The sequence below is a fragment of the Uloborus diversus genome, chromosome 7, assembly GCF_026930045.1.
Source record: "Uloborus diversus isolate 005 chromosome 7, Udiv.v.3.1, whole genome shotgun sequence".
Lineage (NCBI taxonomy): Eukaryota > Metazoa > Arthropoda > Arachnida > Araneae > Uloboridae > Uloborus > Uloborus diversus.
The window spans coordinates 155,278,212-155,287,846 of NC_072737.1; the positions used below are offsets into that span (position 1 = coordinate 155,278,212).

The 9,635-nt window shown below is 27.5% G+C and overlaps 1 long non-coding RNA gene across 1 annotated transcript in view; it reads right to left on the bottom strand.

Moving 5' to 3' along the window:
- LOC129225802 (uncharacterized) overlaps nt 1–8,967 on the bottom strand; it is a 229,288-nt gene extending 220,321 nt beyond the window's left edge. The window contains exon 1 of the long non-coding RNA XR_008580750.1: nt 8,867–8,967. This is a non-coding gene — a long non-coding RNA (uncharacterized LOC129225802). The remainder of the gene's footprint in view (nt 1–8,866) is intronic.
- Nucleotides 8,968–9,635: the final 668 nt, after the last annotated feature.

Sequence of the window (9,635 nt, forward strand, 5' to 3'; positions counted from 1 at the left end):
AAATATACTGAGAAATTGTTCCTACAATTAACATGAAATTTGAGTTAGATTTCCTTTCTAAAAAAATCGAAAACTGTTATGCAGATCACTGACGGCAACCCCCCCCCTTTTTTTTTTTTGCTGCTAAGTTTTATAAGTTTAGATACAGTAATTAAGATGGATATTTATTCACGTCATTTGTTCATTTTTTTTCTTGGTGATTTCTTTCGGATTGCTTATTTTTTATGTCATAGTTTTAAGATTTAATTTTAAAGGCCAAAATAGGGTAATCATGTCTAATCTTTTAAAATTATATTTTACATAGGAATTTCTTAAAACGAAGGCATTTCAATGATTTAATTTAGATAACTTTTTAATTTTCATTTTATCTCCTTGCTTGAAAAAATGTGTCTGTATTCCTTTTTTTTTTAATTTCTCAGTTTCTTAACAGCAGCAAATACGCACATTTCTTACTGCATCGATAACTTATTTTTTGATTATTGCAATCATAGTGCAACTTTAAAAGTATTATGATACATTCCGTTTGTATGAAATTAAACATGAATAAAAACTTGAAAAGATAGTCTGAAAAATGAGCAAAGTCCTTTAACTTGCGAAAAATTTTTTAGAAAAGATTTCAAGTATTATTATATTATTCTTATTATTTTATTACTTTTTATCTATTTATTTATTTCCAAAAAAATCATACAATATGTATGATACGAATAATATTATGATTTATTAGCTTTATGTTTGTGTGAAATTAAATGTAAATAAAATACTTGAAATGAAAGATTTATGTAAAATTTAAATTTTAGAAACACGGATTTGTGTCAACTGGCTGCAGTCCTTTGACTTGTAAGAAATAAATGCAAGTTATTATTAGTTTATTCTTATCCTTATTAGTTTACCATATTTTACTCATTTATTTATGCTTTTCTTTTACAAAAAAATAAAAAAAAATCATACAATCTGTATTAAATAAAAAAAAATTTAGTTTGGCTCGTTAAACTAAGCTCACTGACTTCTTGGTCGTTCACACTAAACTCGGCAGAGCGGAAGATTGTCAGGGGGCTAAAGTATTCTTAAAAGGGGGCACAACAATGGTGTCTCGTGCGGACCACCCGGCATTTAAGAAAAGAGGTCTCCCTAATAGCCCGGGCGGCGCGTGCCAATTTCTTTCTTTTTTCACCTCGCCGTGTGCCCCCTCTCTTGATATAGGGTCAGTGATCTTCGATAAAGTCTTGTATCAACACCCCGATAACCTCAATTCATGTGACAATGAAATCAAAGTTTCCGCCGGAATTCAGAATAACTTCGGAGGTGTGAAGCAGAACATGTCTGAGTCTGAGCAGCATCGCGTGGGTCCTTTTCCACTACCAGGTAAGTGCTCTTGAAATTTTGAGTCGCCTTATGGATTTGTTTTTGATTGTTATTATTTTTTTTTACTATCGGACACATACTTTCCGATTAATTATACATGTATTGAATGATTATCTAAAATAGTATTGTTCAAGGCTATCATTGAATAATTCTCTGATTTTAAAATAATCGTTTTTATTTTATTTTTTGAGCTAATTATTAAATGATTTCTTCTACTACTACGCAAGTGCACCTGAAATTTCTGATCGCCTTTTAGATTTGTTTTTAATTGCCATAAAAGTTTTGCTATCAGAAATACATATTAATATTCATACAACAAACTTTGAATCATTACATAAAATAGTAGTTGTAGAGTCGATTATCAAATATTTCTCTGACGATTAAATTCTTAGTTCTTGTAGTTAAAAAAAAATGCTTTAGAAAGATCTTCAAATGATATTCGAAAAAAAATTACCAAAACATCCATTTTGCAACGTGTATGTATTTATTTATGTTGCTTATTTGACATTTCTCTTGTACAAGTAAAACTTTATTCAGATTAATAAAGTAATATATTGCCTAAAATTTGAAAACATTTGTATTAATAATTATAGAAAATTTGTTACTTCATTCCAGCGATGTGTTATTCGGCTGATATTTCTTCTGAGTCTTTCGTAGACTTTTCACTATGTTTTATCCCTATTTCAAACATTACATGTCTAAGGAAATAACTGTACAAGGAGTAAACTTTTTACAATCATAATTTTGATGATCAACATGAAGTGGGTTTAATAAGGATTAAATTCATATATTAGTGTTTAAAATATAAAGAATAAACTTGATACGAAATTTATTTCAAGCAATGATATCTAGTGATTTACTTAGATTTAGTTATTTAGAATCTCATGCAAAAACTTTCACATTATTATGATTTTTATTATTTTTACAAACTAATCATTGGATTTTACTTTTTTATTTATTTATTTATTTATTTTATTTTTTATGTTTTGCATAAATATGAGCGAAAATTTTCATTAGTTATCTTGTTTGAATGTTATCAATGGGAAACATTAATTCATTTAGGAATAAACTAGTATTTCTGTTTTGTACAATTAACTTATGAAGTTTGTTTATTTTTTTTATAATTACCTTTATTTTTTTTAATTAACTTCGATCCATGTATGTATTTGATTTCTGTTATGTATTGGTTTCTTCCATTGCTCCACTCAAAATTCAAAAGTTTACATAATAAATAAAATGTAAATTACTGACTTAAAAAATAATCAGTCAGCGGCAAAAGGTAAGCATATGCGAGTATGAAATAGTTATGCGATTTAATAAACACTTCGAGAAGCCAAACAAGGTTTTATCATTTGCAATATGTTTCCTGTTCTAATCAAAAATAATAAATTTATTATTTCATTGCATCTATAATTTTTATTTGCATTATTTTATGATGCTACTTATCAACAACTCTACACTACCATGTACTAATTGACATCAATAATATCATATGTATGTATGTCTAATTTTGAAAGAATTGCTCTTGTATATATTTTAATTCTCCGATTGTTCCTCCAAATAAATATATAATTGAATCTGTATGAAAAATAATAATAATTTCGTATGCATAATTTCGGAATAATTCCGATGTTGCGCGTACTTTCTTAAAGGTACCAATACATCTGAAAAAATATTTACCGTTATAATTTGCCAACGGAAAAGAAAACCATTTGATTTCGTTCCAGGCTGGATTAAACGTTTCGTCCGTATTATTTTAGTTTGTCTGAAGTCTTCAAACATTACTTAAAAAAATAAAAAATCCTCATGCTTTTGATAATAATTTATGAGCGTAGGAAACAATATACCCATTATAATTTGGTAACCCAATAATTCAACATTTAGCAATTAATTGCTCTAATAAAGACTGACAAAGTATTTATAACTCGTAATCTTAATCAAGAGTTTGTCGCATCAGAAAGCGAGCTTTTTTTAACCTCACTTATTAACCTTTTTTTTTTCCTTTTTTGCTGTTCAATTCATTTTAAGATATAAAATATATATTCCACATATTTATTTATTTATTTATTTTTGGTTATTTATTTTTTTTAATATTTTTTTTGTCTATACCTTGATCTCCACAATAATTTTAGCAACATACCTTTTTTTAAACAAAAGGGGGCGATTGTGTGAATTTCGTAGAGGAAGTGTTGCTTAAAACTCTTGCAATAGTAAATAAAAAGAACATTCGTACACATTAATGTCAATTGATTTTAATCCAATTCAAGCTTTTGGTTTCGAGTGCAGCATCAAAAGTAATCAAGAATATTTTAAATGGTATCATGTGCTTTCGCTCCCACATTATTCAGAAAAGCTGCCCTATTGTTCCAATTTTAACTAATTCGCGATTTTCAGGAGTAGCATCGATTTTTAAAACAATAGACATAAAAAGTTCTCAATTTAGTCAAAATTTCCTCTTTTTGGAAAAATATGTTGATTACAAAAGCTTTATATAAAGTTGTATATTGCAAAAGAATTATACAAATTCACACAACAAAAATATCAATATAATTTTTACAATTTAAAATTCAACTTTCACAAACTTATCTCATATTTATCTTTTTTAAGAGGCATTGATGACAGTTAGTACCATATTTAATCGTTTTGAAAAGTTTTTTAGAAACGTATACAAAATATATTTATAAAATCTGAAAAAATTCAAGTTGTGAATTACAAAATGATATAATGTTCAAAGAAATTCTAATAAGAACAAAAATCATGCTCAGACATCAAATCTATTATGATTTAAATTAAATTTATTTCAAACTAGTGGTACCCGCACGGCTTGGTCCGTAGTAGAAAACGTAACAGGTCTTTTGGTTCGCTTGTATATTTACAAATAATGATTAGTGTTTTTCTCGCCAATTGGCTTGCCCATGTTACGGTTTCACTTTATGATAACTTGGTAATTTACTCGTCCGCTTTAGGATAGTTTTTCTCGGGAAAATGTTCTTCAAATTGGAATATGAAAAGAAGAAAATCGAATTTTCGAAAAATCACTTCGAGGTGCACACTCCCATGCTACAAACTAATTTTGTGACAAATTTCATGAAAATCGGCCGAACGGTCTAAACGCTATGCGCATCACAGACATCCAGACATCCTCCAGACAGAATTTCAGCTTTTTTATTAGTAAAGATATATTGTATATATTTTGTTTCTGTTAAAGTATATTACATTCGCACTTTGTTAAAAACTGCTTTTATAGTTGTGCTGTGAGTGGTTTTAACTTAAATAACTTTAAAAAAGTACTTTGCTGAGTTCTCAAATTAACAGACCTGTGGAAATATGTATTCTTTATAGATTTATCTTAGTAGGTATACTTATACGAACATATCAATAGTATTACAGAAATGCTGCATCGACAAAAAAAATTGCTGCTCTATTTTGTTTTGTAAAACAAATTGAAATTAAAAAAAAAAAACTCTGTTAGGTACTTATTTTCTGATACGGGAATCAAGAGAAATATCAACAATAATTTCTATTTAGAAATGACATTTCATAAAATATCACGAAACATCTAAAATAAAGTCTAATATTTGATTTTTTAAAAATAAAAATCAAATTTGAAACAACGTATGTTAAATAACACAGGTGGAGAAAGTTGTTATGTAAAAGGAACATTTTTTTAAAAACCAAACCAAATTTAAGAATAAAATTTGAGTGAAACAGGTTTACCCATTTAGCAATTTTCCATCATTTTCTCTTAAAGCCAATCATGTATAAAACTTAAAACGAAAATATGGTTTAAAAATTAATTAGCTAAATTTAATTTTTCAGTCATATTTTTTGATATAAATATGAATCAATGAAAGCGCAACAGAAATTAATTTTAACATTTTTAAAAGGAATAGATCCTTAAATAAATTATCATTGCCGATTCCCATAAATTTCATTATAATTATAATAAAAAACAACAACAGAAAATTCGTCTTTTAACTGAATGTGGAATATTCAAAATTCATACTTTTCGCTTACACAAAATAAATTGCCTTAAGCGAAAAAAGAAAAAATACTAACTTCTTCACTTTGCTGCTGTTAAAATTATTTAACCGAAAAAACCTTCGAGTTAATTTTCTTTAGTGCACGAAATTAATTTTTTTTTTTTTTTTTTTTTTTTTTTTTTTTTGCACGTTGTGTGATTACTTAGGAAAAAAATAAAACTATAAAATAGTTCATGTCTTTTGTAAGATATCTTAAATTTAATGACAAGTTTAAATGTTGATGTGCATGTTTTTATTATAAAAAATTGAAAAATGCTTTTCTGAATTAAGCTTTTGTTCTAATATTTTACTACCATACATTGTTTTAAATTTAGTTAATTTCGAAAAAACAATTTACTACTTTTGATTTTCTTGCAAATCAATTGTTAAAAACAACCTTTTTCCCAAATTTAAAATACTTGAAAATATTTAACTTTTTTCAAAAAAAAAAATAAATAAAATAAAAATCAAACTTTTATAAAAGTAAGGTGTTTTCTCGTAAGGTGTATTTAATGAGTTTTCTCGAACCTGGAAACCAAAACATTATTTAAGTGCATCTAAAAATTGATATAAAACTAATATAAATATAGATTTGTAATCTATATTGCTTTTATAATGTCTTAATATTAGTTGTATACAAGTCAAAATGAAACAAAGGAGGTCTTTGGAGGAACGCCTTTTGCAAAAACACGATTCATAAATTTCATAAAAAATCGGATGTTATGCATTTTCCCATATATAACAGTGACTATTTATTATTCTTAAAGGAATTAATTTACTTATATTGCCGGAAATTTCTCATAATGTAGAGAGTATTAATCATAATTTGAAAAACTTTCTTTCAATGATTTTACATATTTATCATTTATATATTTTTTTAAATACTTTTTTCTTCATAAAGAAATTTTTTGTTTTTAAAAAATCAACTTTAAACACATTTTGAATTCTTTCTTTCTTTCTTCCGTTTTTTAAAAGAGTTATTTATGTGACGTTTTCGTAAAAAGAAAGTCAGAGTATCTATGGAAAGTATTAGTTTACATTTATGTGAAAGTAAATTCAATTTCCCGTAAAACTAGTTTACTAATTATCATTTAAGAACAAAATTAAAAAAATAAAATACTCGATTAGGGTACTGAAATTGTATGCGATTGAAATGAATAAGTTCATTTAAATGTTTATGTAAAAGGGAAATTTTGTTATAAAATTTATTAAACGTATAAAATAATTTTTTAAAAACTGCATTTTTGAAAGAAAAAAAAATCTCAGTTTAGTTTCCAAAACAGAATTCAGATTTCCCTTTCATTTTTCCTACTTAGTAAATTATAACAAAGTTGAAATGAATCTCTATTTTTCTTTTTCCTGATTATGTTCTTTTTTTTAAGCTGGATAATTCGAGCAAAGGTAAAAATGAAATTGCAAAGAAAAAAAATGTTCATTTCCTGAAAAGCTTTAAAAAAAAAATGCTGTCATATTTACAACAAGGATGTTTTTTTGAATTTTAACATTGTGGCTCTTTACTTCGCAATAAACTATAAATGGGAAATATAATGTCATTAAAATAAAGTATTCCCTTCCATTAGCTCCTACTTATTAAAATAAAAAAATAAAACGAAGGTTTTCATGATTTTACGTATTTTACGCCAACGTGTCCTTCTTTTTCATGTCATTTAGTCTATAATGAAAATAACTATTTTTATTTCGGACAATGATAAATGATTCGGACAATTTTCAAACTGCACTTTCACTTGAATGTTTAATTCTTCGAAGTTTGTGTACGTAAATAGTAGTTGTAAACTCAACCTTTGGTAAGTTAAGATTAGGAAAAACATTTAGGATAAAAATTTAAACAAAAGATTGTTTGGTGATGCATTTTGATACATCCTTTTGTTGTTTTAATCTGAAATGCAATTGAAGTGTAAACACCCCCACATGTCTAGTTTAGTATTTTATGGTTTCGAAAATTTATGGCAGAAGAAAATTTTGAAAACCATTCAAACCTACCTCTTGTAAACATAAAGGAAATACTAAAATTAAAGTAGTTAATACAATTAAATCTCGTTTATTTTCTAAGCTGAAGATGTTCTGGAATTTCATAAATGTAAAATGTTAAGTTGTAGTTGGTATATAAAGCAATCAATAAACTTTCTAGGTATGATCTCCGAAGTATGCACGCTACATTGTTTATTTTTAGTGCAAATGAAACTCAGTTTGAACTTTAGTTTATAGAAATGTATAAATTTACTCTTTTCAATTTTATCTGTTTAGATTTCAAAAGAGAGATTCTTTATGATGCATAAAATTTCATAACTGTAAGATGAAAAATACGCAGCACCAAAATTTTGCGTTTTTTTAATGCGATACAAAGTTTCATGGAGTTGAGTTTAATTTTCTTGTGCCAGCAATATAAAAGACACTCTTCTAGGACTGGGAGTGAAATACTTGACGAAAAAATATTTTGTGCATAGGAAATAAAATTATATTAAATTTGAAGGAAAATTTCAAATAACGTATGCATGTTCTTATGCATTCCAAGTCTTCCTAAACAGCAATTGTCTAACAGCTATTTGTAGGTAGAAAATATTAAGTAATATGTCTGAGATATAGTTATTATTTGCAACTATGCTCCCCACATTTAAAGTTAAACTAACAACCAATGTTGTATATGTGACTAAGTCCAGTTTTTCTACTAATTTTGTTGAAATTCCTCCTTCAACAGTATTCTCATATTGCAGTTGATTTTTATTTCGTTAATTAAGTTTATATTCTTGTACTATAACATGATGTTAATTGAGATAAAATAAATAGTTAGCGTCTCTTGTATTTTTGAAAGTTAATTTAAATCCGTAAAGAATTCAGGACGTGTACTGAATACATTTTTCTGATCATAAATAAATTTTTTAACAATAGTTTCTTATTGGAAATAATTTTTTTCTCGCCAAGTATTTATTTCTTATTCTATAACGTGATGCTAAGTAATATAGTTAGTATCACCTGTATTATTAAATTAAAATTCAGTGAGTGAGTTTTTCAGTGTGAAAAATACTCAATCTATTTTTGAGTCAAAAATTCATTTTCTGATGTGATATCTTTTCCAATGTAATTTAATACTGCAGTTGACTTTTTTCTTGATAATTACTTTTATAATTATCAATATAACACAAAGTTAATTAACATGAATGAAATAATTACCATCACTTGTATTTTTTATCTTAAAATTAAGTGAGTGAATAATTCGATATGTGTATTGAAATCTAAAATTTAACTAATTATCCCATTTCAATTTGATGTTTTTTTTTTCATTTATTTCTGGAGGAAGAAATCATTTCAAAACTCGCGCAAAAAGTAAACAAACGTACTGCGGCAAAAAGCGCAACCAGGCTCTTCATTACGGCGCAAACTATTCTTCGCGCCAAATCTGAAGCCCGAAAGACAAGGTCTCATTGCCGAGTTAGGGGTGCCATGTTTAAAATGGAGATCGTTACCTTTTCTTTCTTCATCTTCTTAAAGGGCACTCTGCATCTTCAACTTCGTCGCATTCACCAGGAGAAGCCATCATCGCAATCGGTGACGTCACAACTCGCGGCTTAACAACGCCATATCACAATGGCTGTCCCTTACGATACCGTGCTGCCATCTATTGGCTGCACAGTAATCAAACCACGCCAGGTAATCAACATAATGGCTCTATGCCGTTATTAAATCGAAAGGGTAAAAACCCCAACCCTTTTTTTAAATGAAAAATAAATGAAACAGCACTTATACCCAAAAGATTTACATCGTGGAATTCATAAAGACTTATGAACTTATCGTGCCTGTTCTAGTGTGTGTTTAGAATGCCGATTTCCATACTTGTTGACAATTTTAAACTGCCATTTTTAATGTATTCCATTTGTCTTACTTTATGGAACATTAGATAGGGGAAAGGGAAGCTAACATTAATCTTTCTTACATAGAGGGATTACGAGCGGCTAATGTTGTGGATAATTTGTAGTTGTTTTATCTGTGCATTCCAGACGCTGCACGTCTATCGTTTGCGCTTTAATTTCACGTCAAAAAAATTCGATACATTATACTGCCTGAATCGATATTTTCCACTGAAGCTCCTCCCACTTTTGCATCTTCCAAACATTTGAGGAAACGGCGGGGTGCTTTTCGCTTAAAACGCGCTTTCTGTCTTCTGCATCATTTTTTTTTTTTTTCAATATTTGCTTTTTCTTTTTTTGTTATCTTCTCTCGTTATAGCACTTTTAA